The sequence below is a fragment of the Python bivittatus genome, unplaced genomic scaffold (assembly GCF_059951505.1).
Source record: "Python bivittatus isolate LINGU-HERP-01145 unplaced genomic scaffold, Pbiv_v1 ctg000220_np1212, whole genome shotgun sequence".
Classification (NCBI taxonomy): Eukaryota; Metazoa; Chordata; class Lepidosauria; order Squamata; family Pythonidae; genus Python; species Python bivittatus.
In genome coordinates this window covers 17566334-17586102 of record NW_028277048.1, presented here as the reverse complement: position 1 = coordinate 17586102, position 19769 = coordinate 17566334, and the positions used below count along the sequence as shown (strand labels likewise).

General features: G+C 43.3%; 1 pseudogene; it reads right to left on the bottom strand.

Moving 5' to 3' along the window:
- LOC148216287 (uncharacterized) overlaps positions 1-5820 on the bottom strand; it is a 204121-nt pseudogene extending 198301 nt beyond the window's left edge.
- Positions 5821-19769: the final 13949 nt, after the last annotated feature.

Genomic DNA, 19769 nt, shown 5'->3' with positions numbered 1-19769 from the left:
CCCACCTCCGGATCCTGGAGGTCAGAATGCCTCCTTGGCCTATGTCCATGGCCGTGTGGAAACTGACTCCCCGTTGCTGGGCCTCAGGAGCCATGAGCTCATCCGTGGCTGAAGAATTACAGGGATCTTTATGCATCACTTTTAGCACCTCTTTGGGATGTTTGTTTTCCCTGTCGAATTGTATTTCTTGCAACACAAAGGAAATGAGCAGAGAAACACACTCCTGGTAATAAACAGGATGTGGAAGTGTGCTGGGGGGTGGGGAGGGTGAGCAAGAGCAAGCAAGCAAGCGTGCTTAAGGTAAGAAAGGGCTGCTGGTGGCGAAGGAAAACAACGAAGCATCTTATGGCACCTTAAAGATTAACAAATGTCTTATCAAAGATTTCTGGAATATAGCAGGTTGGGGGAAAGGAGGCCGACCACAGATTGCAATCACTAACAAACCAGTTAGGTGTAACGAGGACATTCTTAGTGGTTTATATAGATAGCGTGTAATTTATATAGTCATCCTAAGCAAATTAAAACATGTGTGATAAGAAAGCTTGATTTTTTTTTATTCATGAGATACTGTATGTGTTGACAATCTGATGAATTAGTCTAGGTCTAATTAAATCTGTCTTTGTATTCCTTTTTTTAAAAAAAAGTTATTAAATTTCAAGAAGGAATAAAATATAACAAAACAGAAAAAAAGGGGGAATGGGAAAGAAGAAATCAGAGAAGAGAGGGCAATTTAAAGTGCAGAAAAGGAAAAAGAAAAAAAAAGGATAACTTCAGACTTTCTTCGGTACAGGTACAAATATATAATACATTCACCTCTTACTCTAATGTGTAAACTAATACAAAGTATTTTTATAGCCATAAAAAATATCAGTCATCAAATCCCAAAATTAAAATTTCATTTCTTTCAGTTTCAAGCAAAAAGTCCAGAAGCAATTTCCAAATAGAAACAAAGCCAGTCAGAGTCTTTACTTTAATCAAAGTAGTCAATCTGGCCATCTCCACCAACTCCATTAACTTTACTATCCATTCTTCAGTGGTAGGTAGTTGTGAGTCCTTCCATTTCTGCGAAATCTGTCTTTGTTATTCCTGATGTTCGACAACTCCACTGTTGCAAAAGGTCACTATATAGGAGAACTTTCTAACATCTGCACTTGCCAGGTCATTAACAAGTCTGCAGCTGACAGCGTCATTGCCGAGCCACCAACTATCAATTATCATTCTACCAAGGTTGGGATTGTTGTTAATATCTGGGAAATAGGTTGACTTTTCACAGTAGTGTTTGAACTGGGAGCATCTGGTCTGCTTATTCACTAAATTCACTCCATTTCTTGGGTTTGCACAACACTCTGAACCAAGAACTAGGCATAGGAGTTGGTTTTTGTCCACACACAGAACCACAAGTTAACCACTTGAATTTCAGCACAACGTGAGTGTTGTGTGAACCAACCATAGATTACATTCCACGAAGATGCTAATCTTACTGTGCTTGGTTTGGTTTAAGTTAGCAAGTTTTACAAACACAGCCGTCAGGATTCGTTAGCCGTTTTTATGGTTTCGAATGCCGTGTGAATCTGGCCTCTGTGTTAGAGAACAGTAATGGCTAGAAGAGAAACTTACAAGCTGTGATCAGAGAATATCCTGAGACAGAAACCAAAAGATATTCCTCCTCCTGATGAAAATGTAGGTTGCTTTCACTCTAATCATTTTTGGCTGATGTTGATATAATTCATGATGAGAATACAGATTATGTTACCGCCCATGGATTGAATATGAAAGTTTTCTATACTGGCCTGTTGCCTTCTTTAAAGGCTTGGTAGTTAGTATTTTCCCTAACATTAAATGTTATTTCAGTACCAATTGGCCACCATATCACCATGAATGTATCTGGCAGGAAAAATGGTATGTAAGTCAATTGTTTAATGATTGGTGAAAAAACTGTTTTTCTGTCTTCCTAGTTTACATTTCTTGGCTATATTATCTTAACTGTGTTTTTCTGTGCAATCCCTTCCCCATAAACAGAGTTTTTGCCTTTTAGTTTTAGACTGATTCCACTAAAGTGCAATTGGACTAATGTAAAATCAGATAAAATGGCTTACATAAATGGCACGAGTATTCTTAACTTCAAAAAGACAATGAATAATTTAGGCTACAGTCCTATACGCACGTACTTGGGAATAAATCTCAGAGGTTTAATGGCTCTAAGGGCACTTCTACAGCACCACCATTTCCACTCCCCAGACCTTCAAAAACAGCTTGAAGACAATCCACAATAGCCTTCACTGCTGCCAGTTTCCGAATGCTGAGAACAAGGAGCAGAAGACAGTTGAATCACTGCCCTAGATCCAGAGATTCTAGAACACCAGAAACATTTCCTTGTTTTATACAATTGTCTGGTCATATCCACGGAAAAATCTGAATGGTTCTTATGACGGAGAGCTGCAAAGCGGTCAAGCCACTGTTCCCATTGGAAGACTTTGCGGAGCAAGGGTAACTCAAGAAGTTTCTGTAAATGGAGAAACAGGTCATCCATAAACTCCACAGACCTGCAGTATTTAAAAAAGAAAAAGAAAAAAGCAGCTGATATTGTGAAATCACAGAACTCTGGAGCTCCTTTTGAATTGGCACAGTCTCCATGCGGTAGTGGCCACTGTGAGGCTTACTTTTCAGTAAAGTTATATGAGATCGAGTGGTATTAAATAGCTGATTTGCAGAGAGGGAATCGGTACTGATTAGTCGTGGGTTGCAATCTAAACATGCTGTGTAAATCAAATGCCACTTATGAGAAAAAGGTCAGATTCCCCCGGAGCAGGAGGTAGGTGGACGTTATGGCTTGCTAGGTGAAATACCATTTGGTTTCCACGGTTAGCTAGGTAGAGAATGCCTTAGGAATTGGAAATTGTTGTATGGTAAAGAGGAGCATGGAATAGGGAGGCCAAATGCAAAAGAAAGAAGGCCTTTTGCTGAAATACCATTAGCTTTCCACCAAGTTCATTACACTGGAGAAGATCTGTCTACCCTTTTGTACTGGGGCACCCTGTCAGGGAATACTGTAAATTGTTTTTTCTATATTAGGAAACAGTTTGCACAGGAACGTAATTCAGTCACGGTAATGTGCTGAGGCTGCACTCAGGCTACCAGACCTGCACTGCAAAATCCAGAGGCCCGGTGGATGACGGTAAAAAATGACGGTTCTGCATCTCTATATTGCCATCTAGAGGTCACCCCAATGTTTAGCCCGGCTCTTACCGCCCTGACTTTACTGGGACTTAGTTTGGGGTTCACGTATAGAGGATTTCATTGTGAAAGTCTTGCAAAACTGTTTTTTTTAATTTATTTTTTTATTTTTTTATTTTATTTTATTTATTACATTTCTCACCCGCCCATCTCCCCCCAATGGGGGAACTCTGGGCGACTCACAACAAACATTAAAAACATAAATGTATATAAATACATAAAATATCCGTTAAAAGCATTACTAAAAAGGGGAAGAAGAGTCCAATTAATTGAACTGCCACCTTATGGGAAGCTTGTGAGTTGCTGCAGGATCTGCACCAGTTGAGAAGGCTACAGCTTTTGGGGACTTTTCACTTAAGCAGGTCCAGTGTAGTCTTTGTTTATTCATCATTTCTTCTTGGTTGCTTTTCCCATTAAGGCGGATCCCATTTTGGAGAGCCTTATCCCAGATTTTTCTACTTCTGATTGCGACCCTTCACAAGTATTTGGCATACATTTCTTCCAGCTTTGCCAGAAAGAATCTGGTGCCTGTTACTTCTTCTAGTTTCCAACATGTGCTCTGCCTTTTACTGATGCAGCAGCCTTGATTTGTGGCTCTACTAGGAATTATGGCCTGTGCTGTGTAAGTTTATCCTGCAAGACGTAAAAAAACCCAACAACCAACAGGAAAAACACTGAGAACTTCTTTTGCTATAGTGTCAGACAGGCATAAAATAAAGAGAAATACACAGCTGGAAAGAGGCAACACAGTTGATCAAACGGACCTTCTTGTGCTGGTATCCATTTTTATAAAGCCTGCGCTTATCATGCCTGTAAGAATGATTTACACAAACATTAAATTGGCAAAGATTTTTCCAACCCTTTACTTCGAGCAACTAAATGTCTGCAATTAAAGGCATAAGGATAGCATTTCTATCCTGCTTTAGTGTGTTCAAGGTGTTCTTCCCCCACCCCTTGCTATGAATATCTTTTAAAGAAATATTTTTTTAATTTTCTGCCCGGGATGCCCAAGTGGTGTCCAAGGTGGTGTGCACTCATAAAACCATACCATACCACTAAAATAGAATAAAACATCCACCTATAAAACAAAGATAAAATAGCAACCGATAATCCATATACAGGGTGTTAAATCAATTTAGGAAATCTAGGAAAATAAAAAGAGCTTAACGTAGCTCCCACTGGCAGCAAGCAGATCGTTCCCTGGGCGTGCTCGCACTAGAGGACCTCTCCTTCTGGTCCCAAAGGCGCGTGTGGAGAGAGACCTCAAACAATGACATTTGTGCAAAGCTGGGTTGGAATGAGAAGACACTGCTGAGTCCCCGACCCCTCCCTTGCCTCTGTCAGGCTTCCTGATCCACCTGCTTTTGCTGCCTGTATTTCTCAGAAGAAGTAAGCTGCAAAGTGAGGCAGCCCTCTCTACCTCCAGGAATGCTTCTGGGCCCCTGATGGGCCCCATAAGACAATACTGTAAAAATGGTGGGTGGCTACAGCTCAGTGCTGAGCTTGGATCTGTGCTCATCTGCCTGGGGCCAAACATTGTAAGGCAGTGTTGTCCAAACTTGGCCACTTTAAGATGAGTGGACTTCAACTCCCAGAATTCCCCAGCCAGCATGGCATGGCTAGCTGGGGAATTCTGGGAGTTGAAGTCCACTCATCTTAAAGTGGCCAAGTTTGGACAACACCGCTGTAAGGTAAAGGGAGGGTGGATGGGGAACATGTCGGGTTGGGGGCAGGTAGCATTAAGTCACCTTTAAGCCAGGCTTCATTTCTCAACTGCTTTAACTCTTTGGTAAATAGTTAATAGATGTTGTACTTCGTTAATAGATTTTGTACTTACAAACCATATCTGACCTGCTTCGGTTTGTGTCCTCTGTATTGCTCCTAGGACATCAACAAAGTTCCTGAATTGCAGTCACCCCCACTTGCCTGGTATGTTTTTCGTCAGGGATCTTTTTCCACCACTCTTTCCTGCAGATTTCTTGCCAGATGTCTGGGACTGAAAGAGCTTCTTGAAGAACTCTGCGGTCCTCCAAAGCTTGCGCAGGTTTGCCAGCAGAACACAATCCAACTGAAGCAAACATCACATTGGCCTGATCCAAGACACACAGAGCTTGTAGGCCAATGCAAACTTTTATACCAGGACATGGGCTAAAGTGACAAGAAAGAGAAGGGGAAAAGGCATTATGCTTTTTTATTTCTGGGAACAGGAAAAAAACCCTCAGAGTTTAGTAGTAGAATACATATTTTATGACCTAAGCTAGATTCATAGGTGACATTAAATCATAGTTTGTTTTAACAATGGTTTGTTGAATAAGTTATAGTGGCCTGGTTCATACATAATGCTAAATCATAATCTATGTTTGTGCAAGATTCCAGGATGGTTGGATTCATACACCACGATGGCCAAACCAATCCATACTACGGTTCTGACATTGTGCTAAGCTCTGATTTGGTTAACCTTGGTTTATATAATAAAATATAATAATAAAATGCAATAATAGCATGCAAAATTATAAAGAGAGCTTTGCAAACTGCACTGACTGGATTAGTACAACCTGCTACACCCAAACCAAGCAAACTACATTATGGATCAGTGTAATGTATGCCCCAGCCAGAGATCCCTGACTCACTTCTGGATAGGTTTGAGAAAGACATTGAAACTCTGGGATATCACTGCCAAGTAGAGTAACTTAATGGATGGCAGCTTCTAATGATCCATTCATTTTCTTCTCCCAAAGGTCAGTTTAAAACCATTATTAGGTATGTCCACCGCCTTGAGTTGTATAAACGAAGGCAGGATAAAATAATCATAATCGTAATACCCTACTCTTAGGCAGAATGGCAATGTCAAGAAGAGAAGCAGCCTGTGAGTCATTAAACTGGTTGATCTGGGCCTTGTTTTCCACTTAACCTAGCCTTATTCATCCATACATACAGCCTGCTTTGGTGTGCAAAGATATGGGGAACCCAGTCAAAGTGGCATTTCCTTTTTGTCCTTGTAATACTTTAACAAGCTAGGGGGGACAAAACTTTCCAACTCCGTGAAAACAGCTGGGATCTGAGTCACATGACTGGGAAGGAGATGGGAGGGGGCTTAAAATGGAGGCATCAGCATCCTAGTGAGCTGCTGCTTCCTCCAGGGGCATCCATGGGGAAATTATTTTCTCCACCCACCCCTGCCGGATCCAGCCCATGTTTGCTACTATATGTTATTTATATATTGTTATTTTGCACTGAGTTTTTATGTCGTCCAAAGTTGCTAGGGTGAAATGGGCAGCCATATAAATCCAAATGAAAGAAAGAAAGACAGACAATCTTTCTTTTGCTGGCTTCTCTTATTGGGGCAAATGTGGTCCCCTTTGGCTCAGTTTTGAGAGAGTTATCTTGCTGACAGATGGACGGAGTCCTGAACCTCTTGACATAATTCCTTTCCAACATTCAGCATAATTTCTTTCCAACATTCTGTTGGGTGGGAAAGAAAGGAGCTGGTCTGAATCCCTGTTAGTGCTTTGTGGAGTCCCACCTGCGCTGGAGGAAGGGGGCAAGGGTGTGGCTTTCTGGTATATTACTCCTCCTCCCTCCAGCCCACACTGTTGCTGGAAAAGCTGTTGCAAGAGGGAGAAGAGGAAGACCTCCAAAAAAAAGCATGCAAAGCAAGGCCATCACCTTCAGGAGAAAAGAGGAATTAGCCAAAATCTCCACCATGTTGCCCCCCACAGTGCAAGGCCAGCCATCCATGTACTTGACATGTGAAGAAACCAGGTTGCGAATCACTGGGATCAGATGAACCCATCAGTCCACCTCCCTGCCAGGGAAAGGTCTCGGCTTGTGCTGTATGTGCCTTGTGCTTTTAAAAATGAAGGCAATCTCACTCAAATTATTAGCAATTAATGCAGGCTAACTGGAATTTAACTATGGAACCCAATGACATGATGAACTCTGCATCTGAATGTAGCCTGTTGGAACTACAACTCCCACAGTTCCCAGTCAGTATGGCCAAAAGTGGGATGTTTCCCATGGCTCACACCTGGTCCATAAGGTGTTGTGGGTTCACCCTATTAAATTGCATTAATTGGGGAAAGAAGGATCCTCCCCATAAAATGATATATCTAAAAAATCACCGCTTTCAAGGATTCAGGCTTTTTGGTTGAAGGCAGGCTAGCCATTGCCAAAGGAAGAGATGGGAGGCATATTAGCATTTTTTTTTTTTAAGTGGTTACTGGAGTGACACTGAAATACCTGCCTGGAGCATTCAGGGGCCCCCTGTCAGAACTGGCTTGAAGTTTTCTTTCATCCCCCCCACCCCCTCCGAACTCCACCAATAAAAGTTAGCATCTTGTCCCGCCTTCTCCGATTGCATCTTGACCCAGAAAAACTGATTTTTATAGACTTTTGGCTGTCAGACACAAAACCTTTGTTTCCTGCCAAGGAGCCAAGGGAATTATGGAATTTCTCCCCTTTCAAAGCCTCTGATTGAGCTTGTCTACTCTTCTTTCGCTGTAAATTGTCTTTCTCAGCCCCAAACATTCAGAGTGTGGAAATTTTTAGGCCTAGCCAAGTAAGATGAGCCTAATCTCATCTGAAATTAGGCACAATGAGAGAAGGAGAGATGAATGGAAAGGAAGGCAGGGTTATTAAAGAAAATCCAGTCCCAGTTCCTTGCAGGGCATCCAGGCTCTCCTTTTCTTTGGGGGGGGGGGGGAGCAGCCATTTTGCTTTTTCTCTGTCATGAGTCATCTTCACATATTTAGGCTGAGAACAGCTACAGCAGGATTAGGGAAACTAGTGAATTCCAGATGTTTTTTAAATCCCAGATTCCCTAAAGCCAAATTGGCCATGTCACTGGGATACATGGAGCTGGAGCTGCCTTTCCCAGCTAGAGTCTGCTAGACAGGCTGGAGAGATTCCTGGGCTGGCTGGGAATTTGGAGAGTTGTAGTCCCAATGCCTTGCAGGTGATTGGGTTGGGCTAGGTTGATCTAGAGAATATCAGCCTTCCTCACTCTGGGCTACCTCTTGACCTCAGGAGCACTGTTATCTGCTCTTAGATTAATTGTTTTGGTGCCTTTGAGTCAGTGTTGACTCCTGGCAACTACCCGTAGAAGTCCCTGCAGCTTTCTTGACAGTGGTTTGCCCTTGCCTGCTTCCTGGGGCTGAGAGGGAGGGACTGGCCCAAGGTCCCCCAGCTGGCTTCATGCCTCAGGGGGGACTAGAACTCCTGGTCTCTAGCCTGGTGCCTTTAACCACTACACCAAACTGGTTCTCTCCATAGATTAATACAGGGCAAAAAAAGAAAAAAAAAAGATATGAAGAAGGAGGTGGCCAGTGAGTGCCTGTTAGGTGTAGGATTCCTGCATAGTCTACTTCTGCCCTTCCGTAGGCCAAACCAGACATGGTAATCAGCATGTTTCAGGCCTAAATACCTAAATTATATGGACAGAGAAGAACAAGGATGGTCACTTTTTGGAATATGCAACACACAGACCACATTTTGGGGTTCCTTCTTCTGCTCCCTCCATCCCATATATCTCTTTGGAGGCATTTTTCTTCTACTTATGATTCTGTTAACAAAAATTACCCAGGGTAAGAGAAAGGAATGTTTCAGCAGGGTAAGGAACTACAGCACCCCAAGGCATCAGCTCCTTCCACCCACAAAATCGGTTGGCTAAAATCAGATGTCCCCTCTTTTTATAGAATTGGGGTAGATCCAGACCTGGTGGCAGAACACACACACGCACACACACACACACACACACACACACACACTATGGTTTGACCCATAGCCCTCTGGAATGGAATGCTGTATAGTAAAGCTGTCATCAAGATGGCCCAGAAGCAGGCTGAATTTTTTATTCAACGCTGAACAGAAAGGAGCAGCACATCACAAAAAGAATGCCAGTTGAAAAGGTCTAGAGAAGAAACACAAGCCTTCCATTGTCTAAGGTAAATATGATACAAGCATTGAATTGTACCCTTGCCTTTATTAGATATTGCATTCACAGTCGGGTGACAAGGAAGCTCAGATTACCTTTTTGAGCCGATAGTTTTGAGGGTATACTGAAGGTGATCTCATAAATCACAGCCATAGAAAGAGCTTGCTCATTTGCGAAACGGCTACCATGGTGGATATGGCCACCTATTTCCCGGAAGACAAGCAGGTAGATATGGGCCTTGCCATCTCATCTAACTACCTAGGATGTTCTTGATCATGCGCCAATTATCTATCTTTTTTTCCAGGTAGGCGATCCCCACATGGGGCCTACAGACTTTCTGAGCAGTAGAGTTGATGCTAGATCAACCTTCCCCAACCTGGCATCCTTATTTCCCTAGCCATTCCTAGCTTCCACGCTGGCTAGTAATTCTGAAAACCAGAAGGCCAGGTTGGGAAAGGCTGGGCTGGATGTTGGGAATTGGCCTGCATTTTTTCCTCCTAAGAGATTTTTTTTTTAAAATTGGATATGGGATCTCAGAATGAGCTGCAGCCTGACTGGGAGATGCTGTTCAAGCAGAGAAAGTTTTCTTTGCGTGCAAAGACTGGGACTGATTTCCGTGGTGGGACAACAGGAGAAGGTTCAGCCTCAAGGAACCTGGATAGTAGAATCTGGTAATGAAAAAGCTGTTGGTCTACAGCAGGCTTTCTCACCCTTGACCACTTGAAGATGTGTGGACTTCAACTCCCAGAATTCCCCAGCCAGCTGGCTGGGGTATTCTGGGAGTTGAACTCCACACATCTTCAAGTGGTCAAGGGTGAGAAACACTGGTCTAAAGTCTTAGCCCTGTCAGATGAGGCAACACACAGCTAAATCAACAGTCTGCTCTGCTACAAGGCAGCTTCTTATGCTCTTAAATTCCAATGCTTGTACAGTTTGTCTCTTCCCATGGCTTCCCATGGTATAGTTGGGGCAGAGGTGATCCAAGTAAGCTGATACCACGCTCCTTCTTCACCAAAGCTTAATCATGGCTCCTCCTGCTATCTTTTGATCTCCTCTCCCTCTTTTCTCCAACAGCATCCAGCATATGCTGGAACAAAGAGGGGAGCCTATTGGGCGAAAATTCCCAGGAAGGAATTCTCCCCGTTGCGATCATGTAAGCAGGCCTTTTCGGAGCCATTGCTGATTTGAAGCTGTTTCGCTGATGCATTGGGGGCAGGTCTGGAAGCACCAGCGAGCATACGTTGCCAATAAACCAGCAGCCCATGGGTAAGCGACAAGCAATCAAGCCATTGTCAGAGAGTTTGCTTATAATTCTGGTTTACAGCCATCTGGAAAGTTTTGAGATGACAGGCCCATATTCATCTCTATTACACGTCTGTAACCCTCTCAGGAGCATCTATGAATCATTCCTTTTCCTCGCTACAATTGTTTATTGATGCACACCCACCCAGGGCAGGGGGAATATAGCTGCTTCTTACTGGGCTAATTGGGTGGTAGTGAGGAAACTACTGAAGCAAGAGGAGAACTGGATCTTAGGGGCCTTTGCCTTGTTTTAGCTAAGAAGTGGGAAAGCAGTGAAAAACTCCCCCCAAACTTTGCCTGTTGGCTTCAGAGCAATCAGAGCTGAAAGCCTCGTTCTTACTTAAACTGAAAGTCCAGGCCACCGGAGAAGAAATCCTCCCAAGCTGTTGTCTCGCAACAGAGGGAACCTGGTCAAAGACCTAACAGTGGCACGCACCCAGGGTGCTAAGCCCAGTTTGTTTTAACCTGAATGCATCTGTGTGTCATTTTTGTGGCTTAGCCTGTTGACCAAACTGGGTTCATTTGCTTCGTCTACAGTTAGTCTGCTGTGCATGTGCAATCTTGGTCTCCCAGCAGGTGAAATGCTTTGAGTTGGCTTGGGGCTGAGAGAAAGGCGCTTCCCCTCCCAGACTTACTGAGAAAAGAGAGTTTCGGTCATTTGTGGAGGGGTAGTTTTCCTAGCAGAAGGGGCATGGATCTCAACAGCAGGGCAGCAACATGGAACCCTCCTGTTTTCCTTTTGACTCCTGCCATTCCTGTTTCCCGGCTTCCCTACGGAATAATGCTGCATCCAGGAGAGTTTGATTGCCACCAACCAACCGTCACCAAAAAAGCTTGTTTGTTGCTGTGGAAAGTTAAAAAACGAAACAAACCTCTTAAAAGGAAGATGCTGCCCTGGCACTGATGGTATCTTGACAAATCTTATAGACAAGAGAGATCTACCACTGCTGGTATCTAATTCTAGATGTTAGGCTTCACGTGGCCTGCTGTCTAAAAACCAGGCTGACGGGATAGTAGAGTCGCAGACTAAATCTGGGGAACGCCCTGTTTAAGTTCTTTGCTTAGCCAAAAAACTCACTGGGGGGATTGGGCTGGCTTAAACTACCTCACAAGGTTATTAAGTGTAAAATAGGGAGAAGGAACAAGAATACAATTCATCATCTTTCAGACAAGATATGTACTGGATGTACTGTACATAATGTACTGAATAAATAAATGCCCTGATAAGTAGCAATTGCATTTTGCATTTCCTTCCTCCCGTTCACTGGTCTCTTCTTTCCTTTGTGTTAAAGATTTTCCTCCAGTCCTAATCCTAGTTGACTATAACTGTATTGACTATGGTTTGCTGGCCATACTTTGAAGAATAAGCTATAATTGATGATGTTCCTACGTTGCACTAAGCCATAAACCAAGGTTTGTAAACTGCAAAGGCTATGTTCACACAAAATGCTAAGGCAAAATCAACGAAGCCGCATTTTGACTGAATGTAGGGTAGGGCACCTTTTGGGAAGGAGGCACATATGGAATTTTGAAAGGTGGGGGCACACTCACAAAATACCTTCCGTGGAAGGCTTGTTTATTTGCAAAGTGGCAGCCACAAAAGACTTGGCTAGTTACGTAACACCCATTTACCAGGAGGCAGACCAATCTCTTGAGATGCTCTGGATCAGTGTTTCTCAACCTTGGGAATTTTGGCTGGCTGGGGAATTCTGGGAGTTGGAGTCCACACATCTTAAAGTTCCCAAGGTTGAGAAACCCTGTTCTGGATGATCCCAGTAGGACTTTGAGGGCCCAAAGATATGACGCCAGAAGCCGGGGTCTTGCTTCACAGCATGCCAGCCACAAGTGTCTGGAGGGGTAAAAAACGTCAAGATGGCGGCCTTAACCATATGACTGCATATGAAAAAGGACATGGCTTCCATCACATGGTGGTGGCCACCATTTTGATTTTTTTGCTCCCCTCCTGCAAACACCCTGTGGCTTCCTATTTATTTATTTTTGTTAAAAAGTCAAATGGTACAGGAACTGGGTGGTTACCAAAGGAGAGTCTGGAGGCAAATCAGTGCTCCAGGACACCGCTTTGTCTATCCCTGGCTTAGTGCAATGTATCAGCTCTGAATATGACACTTGACACTCCCCCACGTGCATACACACAACACCAGGTCATCCCATTAAAACCTGCTGATCTGTCTCAGGCATCAATGCCCAAATCTCATTTAGATGGGGTTAAAAGAGCAGTACCTAAAGAGGTCTGGATCCAATATTCCTTAGATCTTAACCAGTTCAGGTCACTAGATAGATTTTACTGGATATGCAGCCCATTGTTTTGTCTGGCCCCAAATATTAACCCTTGTTCATACTGAGATCTTACAACAAGCCCACCTCTGGGCATAGTTGGGACGCTGCTTTGCAGATTTGGCTACATTCCCTTCTTCCTTCACATCCTTGGGGTAGGAATCTTGCAGTATCAGTAAGTCCCCTGCATATGGGGTGATGGGGAGGGGGCTCTGGGCAATGCTGAGGAGGGGGTCTAGGGCTTGCAATGATGGAGAGCAGCGCATCTGCGATTCATGGCTTGCGAGGCACTCAGTGCAATCATTCCAATGCTGCTGGTAAAATATGTTCTTGCCGTGCATCGCTAATGCGAACCAAGCAGATGGCATGGCAGCCATTAAAGGTATAAATAACAGGCACCATGGTCTGCCTGGCATGGGGAATGGGTGCTGCTCTCTGCCACCTGGGCTGAGCCTAGCAAGGAAAGGGAGACACCTAATGGCCACCCAAGAGGGAGCAGCAACACAAGTTGGCCTGAGTGTAATTTTTAGCTGGCATCTTCCCACCTGCAATGGGTGCTAGAATACAGCAGAAGTCCCGTGCCCAGCCCACACGCTCTAATCATAATTTTTGTAGTTGAAACATAAGTAATGCCTTTGTACATTAAGAAGCCTTCTGAGAGGTGGGAGCTTCCTGCAGTGTGGTTGGAGAAGCTTTGATGGGTCAGGGATTAATTTTGGAGAACCTGCTTTTCCGTCTCCTTGCACGTTCATAGCAGGATGCTCAGGGATCAGACAGGCTTACCCCAATGTTGTGTCATGGCGAACTGTTGGATAAAATTAGGAAGATCTGGGTGACCAGACACGATCTCTTAACTTGAACTGCTTCATACATTGTTATGAAAGGGAAATGCATTATCTGACCCTAGAGTCCTTGCATTTGTGGCTGGTGGCACCTTTGGAATTTAGATAACCTACTGCATGCAGTTTTGCAAAATGCCTGATGGGGATTCCCATTCATGGGATGGCAGCCGTAGGGATTACAAATGGCAAAGGATGGATTGAACAGAATGCGACCTCTCGCCCACTTTCCTACCTTTTAAGCATGATTCTTGGTCTACCTCACTTTGTTCTTTTTACCAGGTAGATTTCAAGCCAAGCATCCAGACTGTCAGGCTGCAGCTGCTCTATCATCATCATCTTCTTCTTCTTCATCATCATCATCATCATCATCTATGAAATCCTTCTTGGATATCAGATGGTGGATGTCACTTTGCTTTTTGTGTGTGTTCCTTTGAGTCAGTTTTTGACTCCTGGCAAATGCTTGGACTAGTCCCTGCAGTTTTCTTGGCAAGCTTTTCAGAAGCAGTTTGCCCTTGCCTCCTTGCTAGGGCCGAGAGAGAGAGTGGCCCCAAATCATTCAGCTGGCTTTGTGCCTAAGGCAGGACTAGCTACACATAATTTTTGCAAGGTATGAAAGCCATATAGGCAGGGAGTCTAGCCCTTCCGCATGGGGAGGGGGGGTCGATGGGCACATTGGAATTGCAGCCTCTTGTTGGGGACACACAAACCCCTTGGAGAACTGGTGGAATAAGCCAGTGGATATTGCGGGACTTCAGATGTTGGATTCCAGCTCCCATCAGCCTCAGCCAGCTTATCCAATGGTCATGGATTGTGATAGTTGTCTAAAAGGCCAGATGAACACATTGAATAATATGTTTATGAAGCAAGAAAAAATGGTTATAAATTGTGGGCAGTTTGGAAGATCTGGAGTTAAATGAACATTCTTCCATTGCATTTTTGTTACATTATTCAAAAGTAACATAAACCAGCCCAAGTTCATGCCTGGATATTATTCCTGAGCCAAAGCACACCAGACGTCTGCCAGTAGATGTGCATTTGTGAAGGCATGGACCTCAACATTATGCATGTTGAAATCCACTGAAATTATTTTTTTACATCTGTTTTTAAATCTTAAACCTTATTCCAAGCTTGCTTTAATATTCCACGAGAGACTCACAACATATGAATTTCCTCCTAGCTTCTGAAGATTCCCACACCAGATGCAACTCCTTCTTATGGATTCCTTGTTGGTGGTGAAAGTAGATCCTAGTTGGAAAAGATAGACAATTGTGGAGCAGCACGTAGACAACTTTCTGGCAATTAATGATAGATGGCTACCTGATCCCACTTTGGCTGCTTGTCCATCTAACCCAATATGATCTATTTGGGCTGGCAGCAGCTGTCTGGAGTCCCTTTAGCATTTCTGCTTGCTGATCTAGTTCGTAGGAGTTGCCAAAAATTAAACCTGGGGCCTTCTGCATGGCAAGCAGAACATTAGCATATGGATTAAGACTGGATTGTTGGTTGATTGATAGTGACTAATGAAAGTGGGATATGTCCCATTGGTTAGATTAGTTATGACTGTTTCTTAATTTACCGTGAGTGTTGTTTCTGTACTTACCATGGCTGTTTAATTATTATGTTCACCACCAGGAGTCCTGATTGAATTATGATGGTATACAAATGGAATGAAACGGATGGATGGATGGATGAAATTGGGCACCCCTCATGATGTTATGTCTTGCCCTGATCTCTGTGCACTTTATGCTTAAGCAGCCACTCAAAAGACAATGCTATATACAATTATCCTATAGATTTTCATACCAAAGTGGGGAGGACTAATTCAGAGAAGATAACAAATGAAAGTGTGACTCAATCCAACTGTTGTTCTGAACCAGCCATTCACTGGAGGACTCTAAGCGTTAGGGTTATAGAAGAAAAAGGTGGTTTGGTCTCCTTTTACATAACATTTATAATTTTATAAACATGTATCCAAGTCCACATTTAGCATCTAACCTGTCTTTGCAGAGAAGGCAAGCAGCACCTTGTAGCAATCTTTTCTGTTTCTTAGGAATGGGGAACTTGAAGCTTCAGATTTTGCTGAACTACAGTTCCAAACATCACTCACCATTGGCTAGATTGTTAGGGGCTGCCGGATGTTGTAACTCAGTTACACTGGAAGGAAGACATCCTCTGAGATGTGGTTTCATGCTAGGCTGCCCTTGACCATCCTTAAAAACAACAAACAGTTGTCTGCCACTGAGTTTGTCTTTTCTCCATCAATTCCAGCTCGGATTCCTCTCCATCATTTCAAGCTTGGGTTCCATTTCTGAAACTGGGGACACATCCAAGATTTAGAGAAGAGGTATTGGTAACTCATGGATGATGTCTCCTCCAAACCTCCAGGAGTATAAGCATCTTGTTCTTAGCTCTCATGAAGGACAAGAGGAAGATAATGATATTTCATGCCACCATCAAGCCAAGAAGACTACTTTCTCATTCCCAAGAGTCTCTCTGGGTGGGAGTGAAGGTCAGTCTGTTGCCACAGCAGCCGTGTTACCTCAGCCACTGCCTGGACATAATTAGGTGGGACATAAATCACAACTGCCTGGCACACATGGAGGGACTGGGGTTGTTGTGCTGTCTTGATGTCTCTGAGACCAGCCAGGTCGTGGGCCTAGCTGTCAGGACCTGCTGCCTGGTGCCTTCCAGGAGCCCAAAGCATGAAGTGCTGTCGCCAGTTTGGTCTGGCTTCTGACAAGGCCAAAAGGGAGCAGTCCCCTTGGGAGGGGAGCCATCTCTCTGCGTCTAACCGGTGCTTCATCTACATCCATTATTCTCGATGGATTTCTCCCCCCTCCTCCACCCAAGATATTTTCCCCTTTTTGCAGGACAGGAGACTGGTCCTTATTTGTTGCATTCTTGAACAGAGATTGAATCCCTAGATGAAGCCAGTAAGGTGACGAGTGATGCCAGATGAGGAGAGTGACAATAAACAGGTTGCCCATTCTTCATAATTGTCCTCCTAGCGTCACTGGAAGGAGAAGCAATGTTTGCATTCTCCAGAATGCTTTGTTCATCATTATGAGTCAGTACAGCGAAAGGGATCTAACATATGGAACAAGGCTCACCCCACTGAAACGCTCTTACTTTCTTCCGTGCACCTCATTCCCCCATCCCCTGCTGATGCCCGTACTGATTAAAGCAGCCTAGATACCAACCTTTGATCCCACAGATCCTTACCCTGAAGATGTCACGCTTTCTGATAGCTAAGGCCAGCACTCAAGTCACAGAACTGGAATGGTAGGGAATGAAAAGTTCATTATAGAATTTTCTTGCACTTTCATCTGACACCCTTGCCATCTGATTGATCGCACTATTTCTTCAGTCAGAGGAGAGGCTGCCACCTAGTGACACTTTCCAGCAAGGTTTTCTCGGCAGCCAAAACTGAAGTAGAACCGGACAGAACCTGTCCATCGTTTTATAATTCTGGTATTGATCAAGGCACCCTGCTCTACCTTGGATCTGAAATTCAGATGTTGAATTATATTCCTAAAATACAGATTTTGTCATCTTATGAAGAGTTTTGGCTTTAACAAGCTTGGGTATAGCAAACAAACAAACAAAAATCTTACCTAACTGGAACGCAAGACACTGTCTTGATTTTAAGGAATGGATCAGGATATGAATTTGTTAGCTATTTTTCAAAAGCCTTTGTGCTCTAAAAATGAGATGATGACACATTATGTTATATAGTCCAGATGTAATGATAAGCTTAATAATTAAATTAATTTCATACAGTTTTTTCCCCCATCTGTTCAATTGTGTCTGATTCTTGGAGACTGTCTGGACTAGACCCTGCAGTTTTCTTGGCAAGGTTTTTCAGTAGTAGTTTGCCATTGACTCCTTCCTAGGGCTGAGAGAGAGGGACTGGCCCAGGGTCACCCAGCTGGCTTTGTGCCTAAGGCAGAACTAGAACTCACATTCTCCCAGTTTCTAGCCTGATGCCTTAATCACTACACCAAACTGGCTCTCTATACTTGTATAATAATTTATACATCATATGGATTTTGAGATGTTTTTTCTTTTTGTTATGTTTAGTTCATTTAATCACTATAATATATTTAGTTCTTTTTCTTCACTGAGTTATCATTTTTCAATTTAGACTTTTTTCTGTTTCACTGTCCCAACAATAAAAATCCAGGTAGTCCCCGGGTTAAGAACGCCCAGGTTACAGACATCCCATAGTTAAGAACGGAACCTATTGTAGGAAAATTTGAGTTAAATACACAATCATTTGACTTAAATACACAATGGTTCGAGTTCGTTACATAATACTACTTATACATTTTTATACAATAATACTGTTCCAGCTTTCATACAAATTCGACTTAAGGACAGACCTTGGGAATGGAACTCATTCTTAAAGCGGGGACTGCCTGCACTGTATAGGGGGGAAATCTTTAAGGCACAATGACTCAGAAGGCAAAAACTGTTACCAACATCTGCCTGGACTGATTTAAACTTGCCAAGAGTGCAGGAAGACCGGCAGCCGCTATGCTCAATATCAGTGATGTCACATGATCCAACTTCTATGACTTTTGTTCTTAAGAAATGAAGAATGGTGGCACATGGTTTCTGAGTGCTGTTCTCTAGTCTGATGTGTAACTTTGTGGTCCTGTCAACTTCAATAGAGGAACTAAACTGTTTCAGGGATTTCTTGATTTGGCCTTAGGCAAAGTCGAGCATTTGTCCCAGACAACAGATACTAGAAAGTGGCATGATGGTTAAGAAAATATGCATGTACCAGATTAACTGCCTGCTGCCCTCAAATGCAGTAGAATATGCTATAGAAATAAAATTCAGGCAGCAGTATTATAGTGCAGTTTAATTTAAAGCACTGTTTCTCAACCCTGGCAACTTTAAGACATGTGGACTTCAACTCCCAGAATCCCCCAGCCAGCCATGGGGCTGGGGAATTCTGGGAGTTGAAGTCCACATGTCTTAAAGTTGCCAGGGTTGAGAAACACTGCTTTAAAGGAAAGCATTTTTTACAAAGGAGTAGGGGAGAAGCAAAGCTTTTGTGTGTGTGTAAATTTTGCCTCAACACATCAGATTAATTTGCTAACATTTGAAATAAATAGATTTTGATGGTAAACAAGGATCAGCAAACAATAGCATATAAATACAGTATGCTTATAATATCAATGAAGATTTCTTAGCCACCAAAACAGTTCCAAATTGTTACCAAGAATGGATGTATGAAGCTCAGCTTAAGGCTAGCCTTAATATTTAATACTTAATATTATGGGGCAGCAGCATACAATACAAAATTAATATTTTAATTTTGTAATCACAGCCAAACAGCCTGTCCTCCTTCAGAGCTATGAATGCGTCTCTGCTCCTTCCCATGTGAACGTTATGGCGGTTTCAAGCAGGAAATATTCTTTTTGGAGAATTTTTTTCTGCAGTGTGAAGCTACTGAGTGAACCGAGTCTTCACAGGCAGGCATATGATGCCCTCTAATGTACATTTATGGTATTTCCAGAAAGGAAATCGCCCAAAGACAGAGAGGCTGCCATTTGGCTTGGGGGCTTGGGGAAGGCACTGCCCCAGAATCTGTTTTCTGTACCAGACAGTAGTAAAACAGATGAAGAGCACAACACCATACAGGGCATTAGCAGAGGAGAGGATGGGAGTTTAACCACAGACAGTGTAACAGCAAAGGATTTCTACTGCCTTGAGTGGTGGAAAACTCTCAGGGTGGGTCTAACCCAGATGTTGACTGGCATTAGTTGAAAGAGCACCAGTTATATATATATTTTTTAAAAATGGATTTATTCACACAAAGGGGCATTTGACACGCGAAGTAACAGCGCAAGTAGTCCTGGTTAAAACTCCAGTCCTTCCATTTCATCCCCCTTTCCCACCTATCAGTTATTAGAAAAGGCTGTTGCAAATGACTTCTTTGCCTAATAGCAGCAGAACAATCCTGCAGCTACCAAATCAAGGCTGCAAAAATCCAAACAGTCACTTGGTACTATTAGTCAGATACCCAGATCACTGCGCTTTGCTGCCTTTAGCGGCCGGGCCAGAGTTTTCAGTCTAGAGGGGGTAGAGCAGATCCTCCTGTTCACTCAGAAAGAGGGGTGGAAGCAGAGCTGACATGGGTGCCAGCTCAAGGG